Below are 20846 nucleotides of genomic sequence, written 5' to 3'. Positions count from 1 at the left end.
ATAGAAGCTAAAATGTGCCCACTAAAAATGAGAGGGAAGATAAAGCTTATGCACCTTGGTGTGGAGGCTTTTGACATTGAAGTAGACATTTTATGGGTATATGAAAAACATATATTTGTATATCAAAAACTGTCGTTAAGGATCTTCGGATGTGGCTCACAATTAAGGTACTAAAAACAGCCGAGGCTTTTGCTACTAAATTAGTTTTTAACCGGCCGAAAGAACCCTTCGTAAGATTAAGCTTATAACCACATAAAACTGTCACGAGTCAGCCGCATGAAGTATCTCATTTCCATCTGCCCGACGGGACACATAATCCTCAACCCTGCCAGCAAATCCTGCACATTTAGCATAAATGGTATTGTCATTATCATCACCACGCAGAATTATTGAACATTTTCAACAGCTTTTAGGTACTTTCGTCTAACCACTTTGAGCCATCAGGTTGGATAGAAAATCTGCCACATTATGGGGACATTGACTAGATGGACCCATTCGTACCACTACACCGAACAAAATAAAACGGAGTTATATTTTAACGTACAATTTCTACCAACGCATAATATTCACTTTATATTAAACAAGAAAGAACCGTATAGTTGAGTGCCTCGACTATGAGATACCCGTTACCCGATATATATGCAGCAAAGGAATATTGTGAAACGCCACCTACCGGCTACTTCGGTATATGTTATGTGGGCGGAAGAAAGATATAGGCGTTTAAACCGTTTGTGGGCCTTAAAGTGGGCGTGGCACATTTTCTTTAAGGTCAGTCGATAGGTATTGATGAGACAAACATATTTCAGTTAAAATGTTGTTTCTTTCATAAAACCTTTAGGCGCTTGGGTTTTTTTGTGGATTGTGGGCGTTAGAGTGGGCGTGGCACCCAGCTACGCAGAAAGCCCATGAATCAGCATGCCAAGTTTGACTGTTCTAGCTCTTTTGGTTTCCGAGATCTCAGCATACGGGCGGACGGACGGACGGACGGAGGAACGGATAGACGGACACACGGACAGAAGGACGGACGGACATGGCTAGTTCCTGATCAGGAATATATATAATTTATGCCACCTTCTACTGTTACATACTTTCCGATATCGATGGAGTGATACAGAGATAACAATTTAATGTGCGAGGTACTTTTGCAAAAAGTATTTTATTGGGTTTTTGAAAATTTTTTTATGACTGTACTGATCCCACCAAACAAGCCCATTCCCCTTTTCCTTATCTGCGATAAACATATAATGCAGGTCATATGCTCAGTGGGTTGCCTCGGCGAATTTCCATTCATCTTGCCACTTCAAATTAAATGCGCTTAATGTCTTTATGCGGTTGTTGCCATTGCAATATGATGCACAGCCTGCTGAGCGGGGGTGAAATTACATCAGGACACCACAGCCCATCTATGTTGCCTTACATTGTGGATACGAATAGAGATACGGATATATATAGGGATTTATGCGGGGGAGTACGTAGTTGCGAGTACATTGAAATTAAAATGGAAAGGAAAGACATCCTCTTTGCCTGGCATAATTTCTATGAATTTCGCTTGGCTCAGCGAAAGTAGCAACACTGGCGTAAATTATTTATTTTGGGCCGAGCAAACGACAAATGCGAGCAAGGCAACAAGTACACAGAAAATCAAAAGTGTTGATTACAGGAAAATATTTCTAATATTTACGTTTAAAACACGTTGTAAAAATATAAGATTGTTTTCACAATATTTTAGAGGAGATCGATCTTGTATCTTGTGAGAACGAAACCAGCTGTCAAAACGGGGGAAAGAATTACTCTCCAGAAACATGACAGTGCTATCAGAATGATCATAATTATAAATAACGAAAAACCTTTGTCTGACAGCAGTTGGGATTGAACCTGCACCTCAGCTTTCGTCTTAGAAAAGTTGTCAGGCTTCCTGCTTTACGTCAGTGTACGAGCAAGGCAGCAAACGACGACAACATGAAAATGTAGAATGAAATGAAAATTGTTTCATTCTAATTAGAGCAGCAACATTTTGCGCTGAGACAGCAAACATCAGTGTGGGTAGGGGGTTTTCAGGGGGCCATGGGCCACGACTGTCGACTGTCGACTAGAGATAGACGACAATTAGGCACCGGCTTCGCGAGAAGAAGGTGGAATGAATGGATGGATGGGCTTGGGCTGTGGCATGGGGTTCGGGTTTTCGTGTCGTCGTGGCGGAAAGGCGTGGGAAGATTGGGGCGTCAAATTAAATGAGGCGGCGCTGCTTGGCCGCTCGCTAAGTATTGCTGAAAGTAAAAGTGTTAAAAAGCTGCTCACTTGAAGGTAAATCTCTAGCTCAAGTAAGCAAATGCATGTGTAGCCGTCTGCAGCTGTGTGTGTGTGTGTGATTATGACACTTGTGTGCTCATTTCAGTCACGCCCCATTTTTGAGGCAAAAAGGCGCTTTCAATGATTCGGCTTTGGCTAAAGTTGTGCTTTGCATTCGCCTCTCTGTTTTTGTTGTTTGCCAGCGCTGCCTTTGTTCATATAGCTCGACTTGAAATAGAGAGCATTTGAGACGTATTTAAAAAACAATTAGAGACGGAAAGGAAAGGAGAGTGATGATGGGGGAGGGGTGAGATGTTTCTGGTTACTGGCATTGCTTAATTTCAAAATTCCTGTGACGCCACCCCACACCCCACCGCCATCAAAATAAAATTAATTTTTAGCCAGGTAACCATTAAATGTATAAAAAACAATTATGTTCTTGTTCTTTTTGCTCCCCTCTCGGGTTTTTTTTTTTGAGAACATGTGTTAATTGGGGAATTGCGTTTGGAAATTTCAGCTTCAACAGGACTAGCGTTGATTAAATTGACTGCTTGAAATATGATACTTTTACTTAATAAGCAATTATTTTGGAAAGAGCTGGCATGAGTTTACCTTGATATTATGGATAAAGAAAATATAATAAATTTATTATATTTCTTTAGTGATTCGTTTCTCTCAAAATGTTTCTCTTGCTGACGTCTTTGATTGAAACTGCAAACCATTTTAATAAATTACACTCGTTTTGAGCGTTCGGTTTTGAATGGAAAAATCATATATTTAATTCTTTTCCTAGCAAATTCGTAATCAACTGGCGGTAGGGGACTTTTACTTAATCAAGTGGGCTGAATATCTTTGACAATCAAATTGATTTCATTCTCAATCTGGGCCAGATTATCCCTCAAGGCTGTCACAAATTGTTTCCAAAGTTGATGGTGAGCGTTGCGCATATAAAATTACAATTTTGAATGCAACTTTTGCTCAACGACGACAGCGCCAGCAGCAGCAGCAGCAAAAGCAAAAGCAAAAGCAGAAGCAACTACAGACAACCGGCCACAAAAAGAGTGAGCCGAGTGAAATTATACAAGTTTTCTGCCCAACAACCCACCGTTATATAGTACAGTATGGTTGCAGAATACTCCCCAAAGCCCAGTCCCAATTTGAAGACGAAAGAACTCATCGCATCCCACCTCTACCTTTCTATTCTCGAAACTTAATTAAAAACCCTCGCCTTGCTGCGTTCGAGATGCTTTGCCCCCGAAACTCGAAAGTCTTCACATAAAAATGCTAATAAATGCGTCGCGGTGCTCGGTGCTTTTGCCTGCTCTCCCAGGCTGAAAATTGGGGGAACCCCAAAGCTCGGAGCTGCACAACTGCAGAGCTCTCAGATCTCCAGGTGCTGGGTTGGTTACCACTTGCATTTGCCATTTTCCTGTTCCCGTTCCCGTTCCTTTTCCTATTCCTATTCCTGTTTCTGTTGCCACTTTTGCAGGGTGCCACTTTCCAATTGCAATCCTTGGCCATGACAGTGTCACCCGAAATGGAAGAGTGCCTCCTCGGGGTTTTCGGTTTTGGTTTTCGGTTTTGCTTTTTTGGTCGGACATTTAAAAGCCTAAGCTCAAAGCAACTTTCCGGCTTGGTTCGATGCCTTGCAATTTGGCCGATTGTGCACGTAACATGAAATCAAGTAAAATACACGAATTACATTAGCCCTTTGCGTGCCATGCGCCATTTGTTGCAAACGTGACAGTCCAAGTCGAAGGATTCGCTACGAACTCCTGTCACTCCTGCTCCTTCGGACACCCCATCATTCTCATTACCGGTCATATTTTACGCTCCCAGTGGCTATGGCCAAAAATGTAGGGCGTTCCGTGCTGGTACTGCGTACTGCGTCCATCCAGAGGCCGATAAAAGATCAAGCTAGTTTGGCACCCTTTCGACAGCTGGAGACTATCTTGACAAAAAAAAGGAGCACATATCCTGGAAAATTCAGGCACTCTGCCGTGACTTCTTAGATTATCATTCGAAAAGGAAGCTCACTTCTCCAGCGAGCCCACCCAAAAAGTGTCCTTATGTCTTTATGAAACTGGGCACTATAAGATGCACCCCAGAAACTACTGCATAGAAGTTTGAAAAAAAAAAACTTAAATAATATCGTACATAGATATGTTTTGCATATTTGCACTTCAATTTCTTCCCAATACAATTGCTTTGTTATAAATTCGAACATGATTCGAGGAGAAAAGGCATCACAAATGTCAATGGTGTACCTGACGATATATTAAGTTATTAATATTTAAATTAGCTGGATTGTTTCCATAAGTAAATAACAGTAGGTATAATTTACATTTACACTATGCAACCTGCGTGAGTAGTAATGGCCTAGTACAATGCATGGAAGTAATGATACTCCGGTTTAAACAAATTATGTATACTGACTAAAAATATATATTATTTATACCCTTGCAGAGGGTTATATTGATTTCAGTCAGAAGTTTGCAACGCCGTGAAGAAGACACTTCCGACCCCATAAAGTATATATATTCTTGATCAGCACCAGTTGATGAGTCGGTCAAGCCATGTCCGTCTGTTTGTTCGTCTGTCCGTCCGTTTTTACGCAAACTAGTCTCTCAGTTTTAAAGCGATCGGGTTAAACCTTTTCCAAAAGTCTTCTTTCTATTGCAGGTAGTATATAAGTCGGAACTATTTCCTAAAACTGCAAGGGTATACAAACTTCGGCTTGCCGAAGTTAACTTTTTTTCTTGTTTAAAGGCTAACACTATACATTAATTGTGACTCCATACCTAATTCTCCTACCTATATTTTTGGAAAAGTCTCATTTGTAATCCAAATATATGCGGAAGTTAATAAAAATAAAACCTTAAATTCATTGTATTGGTTTTATGCTGCCCATCAGCACTTTGGTAATACCGAGCTTTGCTCCATTTCCCCCCTAATCATTTGTAGGCAGCATTAAAAAGTTTAACTTCAGTAGCTCTCTAGTCCGCAGTCCGTACTCCGTAGTCGGTAGTCCGTAGTCGGTAGTCCGTCTGTCTGATGGGGCCATAAATTGTTCTTTTGCATGCCCCAGTAGCGGATAATGCAGCGCAGAAAATATTAATTAAAAATACAACGCGTGTTGTGAAAGTAGGTGAATAATGTGGGTGTGCAAATTAGTGCAGAAGAAAGCATTTTGCAGGGTAAATGGGAATGTGGATATGTGGAGTGGCTGTGTACACAGGACTACGGCTACCACTACGACTACATAGGAGGTAATGTAAAACGGTAATGGTAAAAATGGGTTGCGGGTAAAGTTGCCAGACAATAAGTAACCCCAACTAGGAGCAAAAAGTCTTGAAATTAATTAATATACATTGTTAAATGTCTTTAATTAAAGCCCCAGAAAGAAAACAAAACGCGACTGTGGAAGGGAGAAAGCCACTAAAAGCCGTTCCAAGAGCAGATGAAGTTTCAAAGCAGCCAACAACACTCAGGCAAACAATCTTTACCACCACACAACCTTTGTCTTCTAAACAAAACCCCATAAAGTTGATAAATACGCATATGAACTTTTGAAAGTGACCTACTTTAACTGCCTCAATGGTTACAAGGAGCCAGTATATTGTGGTTCCAACCAATAGGGGTCGTATATCATTCTGATTTGTAATAGGACTTTCAAAAATAATTTTTCAAAAAATTTGAACCAAAATAACAGTAAAAAATTATAGTTTTCCGATACGAAAACTCGTAATGTCAACTCGCTTTCGTAGAATAAATCATGTAAATATTCAAATTACGCTGACCAGCAGTATTCGACCATTCAAAAAATCTGATTTCTGCGGTCTGCTTCGATGTCAAAAATAAAATATTTCAACATTTTATAATTTAGGATGATAAGCACACTTAGTAATTTTATATTTTTTAAGAGCAAATGCCGATTTTAAACAGAAATGCCTTTTGCTATTCCCATGTCTCTTTCAAAAAATATCTACTCATTTCCACCACTTCTCATGTATCCTTCGGTTTATTTATTATCATTACAATATTTCATCGATTATCAACAAAGTTTTGGCGCCAATGCTGCTTATGCAGCCACCATTTGGAGGATGGAAGAGCAATCGCCACAAATAAATCAATGTTATTAAATGTTGTTAATGTATGCTGCTTATTTATACTGTTTGAGTTTTTGTCCTGGTAGCCAGTTAAACCTTTTAAACGCTACTTTATGTTTGGGATTGGGCGGGTATCTGCCTCACAATGTATGTAATTTGCACGCAAAGGTGTTTCGGGTCAACTTTCATTTGACAATGCTTTATTTAATGCATTTATTATGATTTAATATGATTTTTTACAACAACTGACTGCCAGCAGTTTTATTCATTTTTTCTCTTCTTTGTAAAGCAGACCGGTTTGGTTGATTCTATTTTTATACTCGTTCCTCGTAGAGTAAACTAGAATCGTCAGAAAGTATGTAACAGGTAAAAGGAAGCGTAACGGGTATCTGATAGTCGAGGCACTAAAGTGGTTTTACTAGTATAAAAGATAATGGTTGTGATTTTTGCTTATTATTGCTTTTAATTTGCCATCAATTAAGAGTAACGAGAATAATTAGGGGCTTCTTTTGCTTTAATTACCGCGTTGTTTTAGTTCACACTTCTATTCATGGTGTCTTCTTACCTGCAAAGAAAAATAAAACCCTTTGGTTAATAATATGGTAAATTTTACTTTTTTTTAAGTTTGTGGGTTTTGCATTGAAAGGGTATATAACTTTCGTGAATCATCCGCTGTTGCATACACATATGTGTGGCTAATTGTTTGATTTGCCGACACTTCCCACGGTCAGAAATTTAATTATGAAATTAAGTTAATGTAAGTCCACTCAACGGAATCGAGAACAAAAGGCAACAAAAGCGAGCAAATGTTTAATATCGATTTAAAATGCCACACCAACAGCGAAATGCACTTAAACCATAATTTGTGCACGAACATGCATCAGAAAAGTGGTTTAATTTGTTGAAGGCTTAATATTTTCAATTAAATATATGCCAACTATAATATAATATGATAAGAAATATCATGGCGGACTATGGCATTTTGAGTCCATATTTTAATTTAAGTTTTGGGTAAGCTTTGAGTAAGTTACAGGGTAGAATGCAGAGTCATAACAACCCCCTTTTGAAATTGGTTGCAACGAAAATAAAATGCCAGCTTCAAGGGTATATAAATATAAACCTCTGCACGCCAAATTCAACTGGCTTGCTCGTTAATTTCCAACATGACCATTGTGGGGTCACAAAACACGTGACCTGTCTTTTTGTCTCCACGCATTCAGCCAGATAACCACGAAAGCCAGATAACCACCACTCCCACAAATGGGATTGGAGCCACGACCCTCGAAAGGAAGCGCGAGGACCTGGGCTCCTGACCCAGCAGCAGTTAGCAATGGTTTATGCAGAGACGACGCCTGCCAAAAAAAATACAAAAATATTTATACATTCGTGTGTACAGTGCGGTGCGGCATGGTGTATCCCATACGTGGAGTGGCAGCGAAAACTTTTCCGCCCAGGCCAAACGTATTCACACGGGGAGGAAGGTATCGCCATCGAGTGGCCATAAATAAGACACTAATGCAACTTAAATAAGACAATAATATGGGAAATCTGCCGGGAACTGGCGCCAATGATATATTCCGAATAAATAGAGTGCAAAAAAAGAAGATACGAGAGAGAAGCCGACGAAGAAGCAATAATTTATTTAATTTGGTCTTAGTTCTTCACCTCGCTCTTATTTCCCTGTTATTTCCAAATTCACCTTGGGCTGCTCTGCATGTCCAGGGGATGGGATACTCCTCCTACTCCTCCTACTCCACCACGACCACCACCACCGGCATCAATTGCCAAATCCTTCTGTCGACAGTTGCTCCTCCAACGCCCAAGGACCCTCTTTTTTCACTCAATCTGCCAGCCTGCGATGTCTAGCTGGCAGGATGAATAGATGGATGAATGGATGGATGGTTGGTTGGTTGGTTGGAGGGTCGGATGGACGGATGGATGGATGGATGGATGGGATGGCTTGCATACACTCATCTCTTACTTAAAACACCCAACAACAATCCAAGTAAATCTGTTGTCTTAACACATAATAAATCAGCCACATTTTGAATGGCCATTTCAGCATTATGGGCATTGACTTTGACTTTGACAGTGGCCAAAATGGGCAGAAGAATGGGCCCAGGCCACTTCCCCATGCCAAATTAAATATGCCGCACTTCAGCTGCCACTCATCTGATGCCTCAATCAATCAATCAAAGCCAACAGCTGCCGTTTTAGCTGAATCGTAAACTCAAGTTTAGGTTCTTTGCTCCGCTCCTGCCCCATCCTTCTTGGCTAATTAAATACGCTCATAAATTCAAAAGCCGTCGTCTAGCGCCTAGTTGGATGAACGGCCGCGGTCAAAATAATAGTGGCTTACGATCTTTTTAAAAGAAATCTAAGTTGAGTAATCGCCTATTGACAAAAGTTAACATGTCATTAAGAAACCGGGCTTAATAAAAGAAATGTAACAAGTTTTAAAAATTAAGATGATGTGTAAGTAGGATGATATTTAATAACAGCTTATTTGTACATTTACAATAAAAACGTTTGGGCCTACGGCCTGACGGTCATAACTTCAGCTTTAACAGCCCGCAACAACCCGCAGCGATGGCATATCCCACAAGGAAGAACGCTATAGTCGAGTGCTTCGACTATCAGATACCCGTTACTCAGCTTAAGGGAGCTAAAGGGAAGTGAAGATACATAAGCAGCAAAGCGCTATTGTAAATCGCCACCTACCCAATATTTCAATATGTAGTAATCTTGGCGGCAGACATTTTTTTTTAGGTCAATTGATAGGTATTGATATAAGTATTCCATTTCAGTAAAAAAAGATAAGAAGGGAAGTTAAATTCGGCAAGCCGAAGTTTGTATCTTTCCGATTGGTCCTATGGCAGCTATATGATATAGTCGTCCGATTTTGATAAAACTTAATTCGAAATTCAGAACTAATTAAAAAATGTTAGTTCTAAGCTTAAAAGGTTATATGTTAAAAACAGCGAAGATATTGTCGGTAACGCTCCCCTCTGCTTTCCGACGAATCTAGTATACTCATCACTCTAGGAGTAACGGGTAAAAAAAAGAAAATTTTAAAAAAATGTAAAATCTGAACACCTATTTTTAAATTGTGTTAAAACTTACTATATAAACTATACCTAGTAATGATTATTTATGAAAAGTACCCGCAGCATGAATTGCCCAAAGGGCTTGATTTTTAGGCCCAGTTGCTATTACTTTGACCGCAACTGTATTCATCATTGTGTCATTGAAGCCACAGAAATGTCAGAGAGTTGTGTGCTTCAGTTACAGTTTCTGTTTCTGTTTTTGTTTTCGACTGAAAAAGCGGCGGAAAGCGAAACTTCCAGGGCCATAGGTTGGAGGTTCGAGTTTCAAGACTCACAACGATTCACTTTGGGTTGTCAGTTTATGCTTGTTTGTTTGTTTGCTGGTTGCCGCACTCAACGCGACAACAACAACGACAGCAACAACAATGCATCTTAAGACCGCTTTTACCTTGGCCCATTCCCATTCCCATTCCCACTCCGCTTTTCCACTTTTCTCTGCCATCCCGTCCAGAAGACCCCCAACCTTTGTGCCTATGAATGCAGCTTATTTCGAAGTGAACTGCCGACCGGGCTGAGTTGGAAAACCCCTTTGAGCTTGAAATCAAGTGTTCTGTTGTTGTTAATATCGCTGCTGCTCAGACGTTGCGCGGATTATTGATTGATTGCACAGCCTTGAAGGAATACAAAGGATTGCCCTTTCTCCCGCGAAAAGTCCTGGGTGCCAACTGAAAATATTGATCAAATTGAAAGAAATCGAGAATGGAGAAAGCAAAAGCCCTCAATTGCACTTTACCCTGAACGAGGAGGGATTCGACAGGATGAGCTGCACAGTTGAAAAAATTGATCAAACATGTATCATATATTTCCTAATGTGAGAAATTTTCAAATATCACAAAGTCTGCCCCGATGTTAACATAATCGTGATAGAAAAATGATAAAAAAGAAATAGTTTTCCCCTTTATACATCAAAACTATTAATATTTTTGATAATATTGTGAGTATTTCTTTATCAAGAAGGAACGCTCTACCAAATTCGTCGCACCACATCATATTGATTTCTTTCCGTGCATCCAAAAACGTGTGCACTCTGTTAATTTTACAATGCCATATTACCGAGGGGCGAGGGGCGAGGAGCAGGAAGCCAAATTGATTTTGATTGACCTCGCGCCGCATGTTCGCCACTTGTCGCCAATATATATGTATGCCCAAACTTTGCTGCCCTCTTCTGTGGGATGATGGCAACTTGCAGGAGTCGGTCCCAACTTTATAAATCGAACTATCCATCGACTATACTTTGAACAAGAGTGCTCTAAGCGCTCCCCAGGCTCGCTTTAAAGCCATTTACCATCCCTCTAAAGCCCTTCCGTCCCCTCTGCCCCATCGTGCTACCGCAATTTAATATTTTGCAACAACTCACACAAAAGTTTTCCAGCAGTAGCAGCCACAGCCGCAAATTCGTATTAATCCAACTATGGGTTGCTCTCGAGGCGACGGGGAGAAAACACTGGGAATCCAAGAATCCGAGGGAAGATTGACAGGGCCGCCGGGGAGGAGTGAAATGGTGGTGGTCAGAGTGCAAAGTGTCTCACAATCCCACTTGACACTAATAACAGATTTTGCGGTCGCTCGAAAAGTTGAGTAAGCACTACAGCAAATACAATTGTCGTTCGGTTTTTCTTTTTCTCTTTTCCACCTACAAATTAAACGATTTTCTACTATAACAGCCTTTGGAGTCCTGACATTCAGTGGTAATTGAATGGCATCCCTTTGGCCACTTTTAGGGTTATTTATGATTTTAGGTTATCATGTATTGTGGGTTCCTCCCTTCAGCTAATTATTCACAGGTTCTGGTAAATTCTTTTTGCTGAAATCTAGCATTACATAAACTTAACTGGCCGTCGTAACCGCAAAATACAGCGTTAATTAATTCATTATATAATCGGCAAATGACTCAGTAGTATCGCTCGAAGCTGCGACTTTTGTAGGGGCTGTTTGGGGGTAGGCAGATTCCGTAGGATGTGGGTTCCGTTCCGTTTCGTTCCAAATAAAAATGAAAACTTTTGGGCCTACGGCCTGGCGGTCATAACTTCAGCTTTTACGGCGCGCAACAACCCGCAGCGATGGCAGATAAAACAAGGAAGAACGCTGTAGTCGAGTGCCTCGACTATCAGATACCCGTTACTCAACTTAAGGGAGCCACAGGGAAATGGAGATATATAAGCAGCAAAGCGATGTTTTAGGGCACCACCTACCGGCTACTTCAGTAAATGTTATGTGGGCGGCAGACAGATTTAAGCGTTTAAGCTGTTTGTGGGCGTTAGAGTGGGCGCGGCACCCCGTCACGCAGGAAGCCCAGGAAATTGCATGTCAAGTTTGACTGTTCTAGCTTGTAGAGCTTCCGAGATCTCAGCGTTCATACGGACAGACGGACATGGCTAGATCGACTTGGCTAATGATCCTGATCAAGAATATATACTTTATGGGGTCGGAAACGCTTCTTTCTACCTGTTACATACTTTCCGACGAATCTAGTATACCCTTTTACTCCACGAGCAACGGGTATAAGAAGGCAGATATTTACAAAGAGCAGAAAACATTTACCACCCAGCCAGTGGCCAGTAACCAGTAACCTTGAAACTTTCCCAGGCCCCATCGTTGGATGATATCGCATCGCATCTGGCGAGCAAATCTCGCTGGCTATTCTGAAATGTCCCAGAACTGTTTTGCAGCCCATTGCGTGGTGTGTCTAGGCAAAGTGTCCCGAGCCCTGCCCCAGTGTCCCTCATATATGAGAGGCTCCTTCGTCTTCAGGAGGAGCAGGCATCCTATAGTGTTGTTGGGCAGCTTGTAGGGCGGGTTGGAGGGTTTCCTCGAGCCGAAAACTGTTAAATTATTTTTTTATTGCCGGGCAAGGGCGAGGGCGCTCTTTGTGAAGGTGGCGGTGGATGGAGCCGCCTGTCTCTGCGTAGAAAGTAAGCGTTAAGTACGAACAAAGTGAAAAGTATTGCCCGTGCGTGCCCAAAGTTTTTACCCCAACAGAACAGAGCAGAACAGTGCAGAACGGCGGAGTGCGGGAGAACAGCTCTTGCTCAACCCAGTTAAAACAATTCAGCCATCAGCCGCAGCGTCAAACAAAGCACTTGAAGTGAAAATTGTGCTGGCTTTTGTCTCTTTGTCTTTACTTAACTTAACTTTGGTGTGCTTGCTGCTGCAGTTGCCCACTGCAGTCCTGGCACATGAAAGGGGGCCTTGGCTGGCTTTTCCCGACCACCTAGTACCCCCTACTCACTGCCCGCACTTAAGGATATTGCCTGAATGCAGGACTGAAGTAAGTAAAATAACTGAATTTGCATATGCTGAGAGAACCCCGAAAAATCTATTTCGATTTCGACAGCTTAATAATCACAAACGTGTGTTATATTAATGAAGACTTATTTTTTCGGTGTTCACGTGCTTTTTTAATAAGCAATTAATTAAGTAATTCAGCAACATAGTCAGGTTATACAATCAAAAGACATCAATAATGTTTTAACAAACACTTTCCTAGTCTCTTTTTGTAAGTCGACACGAAACAATAAATAACACTTGAAATCAAACAAATTAAACAATCTATAAGCTCCACTCTCTTATTATATATAATAATATTATAATTATCTGTCCGCACCGATGGCCCATCTGTATATTAGCAATTTGGCGTGTACCTTGCCGGTCCAAAACGGGCTTAGTGGTCCTTCGCTGTGATTAGTGAGTTCTCGGAACTGTCTAGCATTTTCCCCATACACATTTTATAAGCCAATGTGTAACCATTGTGCGGAGGAGGGAGTTATACAAACTCGTGTGCTAAACAAATGTGACGGCTTCGACCGGAAAATACCAGAAATTGAGAGGTCATAAATAACTTATTTCCAAATTGCAGACGTGGTGGCGGTGGCGGTGGCGAACTCAAACTCGAACCCACATCAGCTGTCACTCAAAAATGACTAACACGCATTCCCCTCTGGCCGGAAGATGTGTTCCGATGATGCCGAGAGTTTTTGGACAGGACTCGCTGAACTTTCGCTTCGAAGAGGAGGAGGTGGTAGAGGAGAAGGAGCAGGAGCAGCAATATAAACGAGGATATAAGTTTTCCTTTTGATTGATTCGAGTCATTTGAGTGCTCTGGACACATTCCGATTTCGTCGTACCATGGACCATGGAGTCGCTCTAATTAGTGTCTCTGATATATTTTCGATTGGCCAGCGTCCCTGGCAGAATGTTGTTTCCAATAGCCTCAAAATTCGCATTCTCGGCCATCGCCAATGGGATGTGCGTAAATGAAAAATTCCTTTTACATTATGGCTTGAAATGAAAGGTGCCGGGCGCCATTGAAAGCATACATCCCCCCTCAAGTCCTCACCCCGCATCGCAGCGGACTATTCCTTTTCAATTCGCTTAATGAATAGATGGCAAAATATACGAAAATACGAAAACAAATTGCAGGTCTCAAAACTGTGAGTTCTGGGATTGTGTATGCGAAAACGGGTCGGAGGAGGCGGAGGCCGCAAAGCACAAGAGGTGTGGATGCCCGCAAAATCCATTAGGGTCAGGATTCAGGAGTACCCAAAACTGATGAATTGCCATAAGTTGACAGTGAGGGGGCCCCAATCCGTTATCCATAATTTAGGAATATGCAAATATGCGGTACAGGCCGATAATGCTATTTGTAGCTTTCTTTGCGCACGTACACTGGAAATAAACGAGGCCTAATCTAGTCGAGCAAAATACTACCACAAAACAAAAATGTCTTTCAATGTTAGCCTAAGTTTCAATGTTAAATTATTGAAAACACTTTGAACCATTACAACGATTTTATTTATTAAAATATATAATTGTTTTTAAATTTTTGCCTACTTAAAATTATTGTTTTCCGTTGCCTCACATTTCTAACAATTCATTTCATTTTTCTCCAAGTTCTCAAAGTTTCGGTGTGAAAAATGAATACTTATGGTACAAAAAACATCTTCTGCGACTGCAACAATCGATTTAAAATGTGTTAGGTGGAAATACGAAAATAGCATTTTATTTCGAGCCAAGAAACTCTAACCCCAAGCTTGTGGACACTTTCCCGGTTTTTGTGATTTGAAGGGAGCTCACATATGAGAATTGAATGCAAAATGCGGAATTCAACAAAAATTTCAAGCTCCATTGGAAAACCGGTTAAATGGGAAAGCTACTATCGAATATGGCGGAAACGAAATGAGAGAAAAAGCAGGGAAAGGTTGAGTAAAAAAAGAAAACAATAATAACAAAGTCGGAAGCGCCATAGAGATAAAAAATATTTACGGAAAAAACTAAGCAAGGAGGCGAGAGAAGAAAATCATAAAAACGATATGAAATTTATGCGCATATTTCATTTCTTTTTGTCGAACAGTTGCTTCCAGCAACCACCCACAGACCACCACCCAACCGCCACAGCACACTTCAACGGCGGGTGGTGGTGGTGCAGAAGAGGCGTCTTCTATCTGCCCCCCAAAGTGATGGCCGTTTCTTGTAGAGTTTTATTCGATATTTTCCTTACATTTTCTTATGCTCGCTACGTTTTGTTTTCCTGCGGTTGTTATGACGATGCCATTATATTTTTCTATGCCACTCCGCCACTCCGCCAGCCCAACGATCCCAACCCTCCCATTCAACCAGCGCACCCACCCGACATCCTCGCTCGGCGTCCAGGCCAAGGTGTAATGTAATGTAATTTAATTCATTCTTTGCACCCCTTACTCCTCGAGCACAATGGTATGTTGTATTCATGCACACGTTCCGGTCCATCCCTATATGGTATGTGTACGTATAGGATGTAGGTAGCTCTGATCTCGGGAACCTTAATAGGTAGAATACTTATATCAAACTGGTAGAGCCCTATAATGAACATGCTCTGTGACATCAATGTTGAAATTGAAATATTATACTGTTTACTTTCCTTATATGGGCTTCATTTTCTCAGTGTAGGTTGTCTGATAGCCCAATTTGTGCTCTCGGTTCTCATGGACTTGGAAGTGAAAATTGCAATGGTGCTTAGGACAATTAAAAATGTGTCACCCTGCCAAATCAGATTATATTGTTGGATCTTAAAAAAGGGATGTTCTAAAATGATGAGATGGATAAATAGTATTATTTTTGGCTGCCTTTATTCCTCGTTCTTTAATTCCAAGGTGGACTCTTTTCGAGCATTCATATGGTCATCTCTTTACATGAGGCCACTCAAATTTCCTGTCCAATCTGACCGTCCATATTGCCACGTCCCTTCGCTCCTCATCCTGTCAATATATTGATTCGGGCCACGGTGGTGATATGTTTGGTCGAGCCGGAGCATCCCCAGCGACCTTTTCTTATGCTGGAGAACCTCATCCCAACCCGGCAGTCCGACGAGACGAGTTGGCCGGAAATCTTGGTAGTGTGCGCCTGACGTAAAATGTTTGCCGTGATGCCGGGATATCTGTGCACCGATATTGGATGCAGTCACGCCTCTCGGGCACCAACCCCTTTCCAATAGCCACCCCCTCATCGCCACACTAAGCTTTTGCTCGTGAACACAGAAAAAACAACAACTAAATGCCAGCATTATACAAATGTGGGGTAGTGGTAACCTTCTCACAAAAATTATCAAACAAAATAGCTAACTTTGCCCATATGTGCATACATTTCGAGTTAGCTAAGACTCCCTTTATAAAGGGAAAAGTCTATAAGCCCAAAAACTTGAATAGCTTTTTTGACTTGTCACTCAGCCCTATAGCTGTCTAGATAAATCATTCCAAAATGTTTCCTTTCTATTGCAGGGAGTATATTAGTCAGACAGACCGGTATAGAAATTGAGCTCACTTCTTCAGCTGTTTAAGTTCTAATCGTGTACAGCTTCCGAGGCTTTTTAAAGTTCTTTTTGAGAGCCATGTTGTAATTGCAACCCTTCTTAGGGGTGGGGTGGGAGTCTATTATATTGTGCTCGTTTCAATTGCAGCAAGGGAAAACGAAATACTCTCAGTTCTGATCGTTCCACAGATTCAAATTCGGAACTGTAGTGTTGATTTCCCCGAATTTCCCGCGGACTAAAGCCGGTTATCGGGTCGGAAAGCGGCGAAACGAACCCGGGGCACTTGGCAGATGGCACATGGTATAGATTACATTTGACCTGCGTTGCCGTAACGTCCGACTGTTCCCGCAAACCAGGCTCTCGACTCTCAACCCTCACACATGCTTGGCGTAACTATATTTGGCGGCTGTGATGTGGAGCAAAACAGCTGAGGGCAACGGCTTACGACAGCGATAAACACGTGCTGGGTCCGTTGTGTCATTGTTAGTGCACCGGACTCAAAATCGGCGTTTGGTTTTGTTTTTGGGTTCAATTCGTGCAACAATAAATCCAAAAAGAGCGGAAAACACACACACCTCACGAGGCTCATCGGGTAGGGGACAATTACCGGCTGCACTGAGAGAAACGCTCTCATCCGACAAAGTAGTAAGTTAATATGTCCCTATTTTTACTCATTTCAAAATTGTAATTTTTAATCACTTAAACTTTGGGGCCTAAGGATTTAATATTTGATTATTTTATTTTCAGATATTTTGTGTTGACTGGCATGGATCGTGAAGTTTCGGGCTCCGCGTATAAAATTATATTCAAACAAACGAAAAGAGCAACCCAAACACACTGGACTATTAAAATTAATGATTTTGGCTTAGTTGGCTTTAAAAAAACACATGTTCAGCTGGTTTTTCTCTTAGAGAGTTGAGCCAGTTGTTTTTGTCTTCCGACATGTGGACTAAAACCGATTCATTTAGAAATATAGTATTTAAGAGGTCCTTAACATTACTAAGGTAGATTATAAGCTTTTAAAGCTTTTGTCAGTTAACCAATAAACGATTTCTTTTCTCAGCGGCTACCAATTTTTTAAATGCAAATTTACCTTCCAAACTTTAGTATTACAATAATCTTTACGGACTGAATCCATTCGGACGTGATGTAGCCCACGATCACCCGGCACCATTACGGCGTAATCATCTATAGCCGGCTGTTGGTACTGGTTTTTTTAGAATAATTGATAGCCAGAAGGGGGCGGTCAATCAAACCCGAGTGCATGCAGCTGACCCCATTGAATCATCGAGCGGCGTTCATTAGTCATTTCAATTATTAAAACATGATTTTTTCTCTTTCTGTCCCAAACAGGCGAAGGTCAACCACATGGGGTGGCCAGAGTCGGAGGGACCCGTTCTTGCAATGATTATGGCAGCTTACCTGAAATTGAAAAAGAAGTAACATATTAAGTATAAATATTTTAGAAGGGCACAACGTACATATATGTAGTTATCCCAGTCCCCAAGTACTTATAAACTTATTTTCTTTTCCAATAACGCCATATTGTATCATAATGGAAAAGGGGTTAATTGGAAATAATTTAATCTAAAGGCTGCTGCCTGTGTTATAACTTCTGAATTCCTTTTTTATTGGATATTTAATCGAGGAGAGACAAGCGCCCAAGCGGAGGCCGTTGCATGTTCCTCCGTATCTGGGTCATCTATGATGGCTGAAAGTGGGGAAGTTTACGCGGAGTCGACGAGTCGGTCATGCCACAACATTTCGACGTCTTTGGAACCAGTCAGTCAGTCAGCCAGTCAGTCAGTCTGGCACACACGGGTTAAGGCTTTCTGCTCTTAACGATGCCAAAAGTGTGGGCCTTCAACCGGTTAGCCTCTGCTGGCCCCATCACTCTCTGCCGTTCTTGATTGACTTCACAAGTCGACGAGTGCTATGGGATGTTGTAGCCTATCTGCAGGAAAGGCTGTTCGCTCGTGCTCTATCACCCCCCGTGACCTTTATCACAACTGTCAATTATGCAATAAAAAATGTGCTGAATTAATAAAGGCAACCCTAAAGGCGGAATAAAGGAGCAACACAAGGCTACTGTGGCGCAGGATTAAACTGTTTTATTTGCAGCCTAACGTGCCAATTAAAAAGAGTTGCCAACAAACTCATTTTTTATGCTTTTTCTTATTTTTCAAATTGTTGCACATTCTTAAAAAGTCACATTTTATTCGATGTGTGGGTGGAATTCGGGGGAAATTAATATAAAATATATTTACTAGCTCCAGCCCACATTACTAATAGGAACTTTTTACCTCTTTAAAAAATCCCACAAGTCTGAGTGCAAATTACGAGTAAGTATTTAATCCTGAAATAAACACGAACATTTTACGACACCATAGGCACAAGCTGGTTATTTTTTTGGTACGATACACGCCCCCTGTCTGCAAACCTTTTTGTACGAAATTTCAGGGACAAATATTTAATGTTACCAGTTTTATTAATTATATCTTGCTAAATTGGCACTTCCACCATAGTGGTGTTCAGTGGTGCCGGGGTAAGCCCGAACATCTGCCGGTTCTCATGTTGCCATTCGGTGTATTCGGTGGGATATTCGTTTGCTCCCCGGTAAATTGATGAGCTCAGCGTGGCAAACATCAACGTACACTCTCACATAGCGCTAGCATACGCCCACATAATTAACACTTTGGTTCAATGTGGGTAAATATTTAGCATGCGTCTATAAAGCGGACTGTGCACTGTGGTCCTGCTTCGACTACACCATGCCCACATGCCACTTCCATACCAGGCCAAATAAATTTATTCATGCTATACCTAATAGAGCAACTTGACTGCTGCCACCAAGACGGGGGAAAATCACAAAGGAGCCGAAAACAAATGGCGTTGGGGAAAGGAAAGAAAGTAACACCGAACACCGAACACCGAGCACCGAGCACCGAGCACCGCCCACGTTGGCTTTTTACTCGGCCGGGGGAGGGGGTGGAGAGCGGGGCGTGGCGGAACGCCCCCGCCTTTGAGCGGGATAATCAAAGCTTCGGATTCGGATCCGCTGTCGGATTGCCCCCTGGCATAGTCTAGCCAGCCACACACGTGCTTCTCTCTTTGTGGGTTAAGGGACTTGGGTTGACTTAAATTACCCAACGCACTCAGCAAAGAACAAGTTACAAAAAGGCCATTAACATACGTACAAGTTTCTAGTGCATTCAGCCACCTTAGCTCGCCACTGGAATAAATAAAAGTTTTGGTAAAAGTAACATTAGATACCTTTTCTCTGTACTAAGCCCTAAATATTGTTGGTCCCAAAAGATCGTCAAAAAATCGATCTTTCAGGTAGCAAATATATTGCAATCGGGTAGTTATTTTTCTCTCCCAAATGGTTTTCGCTAATTTAAGCCCAGGATGCAATGCACGCGACACTTACTGTGCCGATGAGCTGCAAAAATGATGTCGAATGTCGACGGGGGCAATTGCTTGTGGGTCGAAAAAAGTTCTTTGTTGCCACCCACTGTCTACTTGCCACGCCCTCCAAATGACGCTCTATCTCGGAGGCAGCCATCGAAATTTGAATCTAACCAAGGATGCATTTTCACAAGAAAAAGCGCTTTTGATGAGCATCTTTAAAAGTATAATCAAGGTTATACGTGTATATCATCACACAATAGAATCAAAATAGTTTATGGCAATTGGAAATTTAAATGCTCATAAAATATATTATAGGAAGCAAATTCTTCAGACCTCTAACTTTTTTGCTCAACAGTATTTTCTTTGATACAAAGAAGGTCGCCACTTTTGTATGACCTTTATTGTCAATTAAAAGAAATTCCAAACTTTAGTAACAACTTTTCTTGAGTCTTGGGAAACACACACAAAAATACAATTTTTAAATTCCCCCTTTCAAAGAGCTTCACTTTCCGTCTTAGGTAGACTTATTGGTTGTGTGCTAACCGTCAATTATCATAACTATTTGCGACGTCCGAGGCAGTTTGGAATTAGGAAAAGCTTTTAGCTGGCCAATGTACAAAACATAAAAGAAAAGCGAGACTGCTGCCAGTGTGTCTGACTATCAGAATGGTTCATGGTTCTGAATTCCGAGTTCTGGGCTCGAGTTCCGAGTTCCGAGTTTCGAGTTCTGTGTGTGAATCGAACTTTATTGCCTTTGAAATGGGGTGCTAATTGTATCGGCCTCTCCTAGTCCATCCGTCCATCCATCCATCCGCTCCCATTCGAGCGTGCATCGGTTATTGGTATCGGTATCAGTATGAGGTATCAGTTTCAGTTTCTGCTTTTGATCCGCTCACCTCCTCTTTTATTTATGTTTATCGCAATTAATTAATCTGTCTAATGGCATGGTGTGCTGTTGGATAACGACTGCCACCGACTTTAACCCAGTTTATTGCACAACCCAAACTGCCAGACGGACTGCCAGACCGACTGACTGGCTGACTGGCTGACTGGCTGACTGACATCCATCTCTCAATCCATCCGACTTGGCAAAGGAACGTCCGTCTGTTATGTCTGCTCTGTCTGCTCTGTCCGATGTGTCGGACG

General features: G+C 41.5%; 1 protein-coding gene across 6 annotated transcripts in view; it reads right to left on the bottom strand.

Annotated features, from left to right (window-relative positions):
• Nucleotides 1-20846, bottom strand: part of LOC108024267 (uncharacterized) — a 104912-nt gene that overhangs the window by 44994 nt on the left and 39072 nt on the right. Inside the window, exon 1 of one of the 6 annotated variants that reach the window (XM_044093592.2) lies at nt 17383-17711. The exons of the other annotated variants lie outside the window; for them this stretch is intronic. The gene's annotated coding sequence lies outside the window, so the exon portion shown is untranslated. Of the gene's footprint in view, nt 1-17382; nt 17712-20846 lie in introns of those variants that run through there. 6 annotated transcript variants of the gene reach the window in all.

The sequence above is a fragment of the Drosophila biarmipes genome, chromosome X (assembly GCF_025231255.1).
Source record: "Drosophila biarmipes strain raj3 chromosome X, RU_DBia_V1.1, whole genome shotgun sequence".
NCBI lineage: Eukaryota > Metazoa > Arthropoda > Insecta > Diptera > Drosophilidae > Drosophila > Drosophila biarmipes.
The sequence above is the reverse complement of the archived record's forward strand: the minus strand, read 5'-3'. Positions and strand labels throughout refer to the sequence as shown.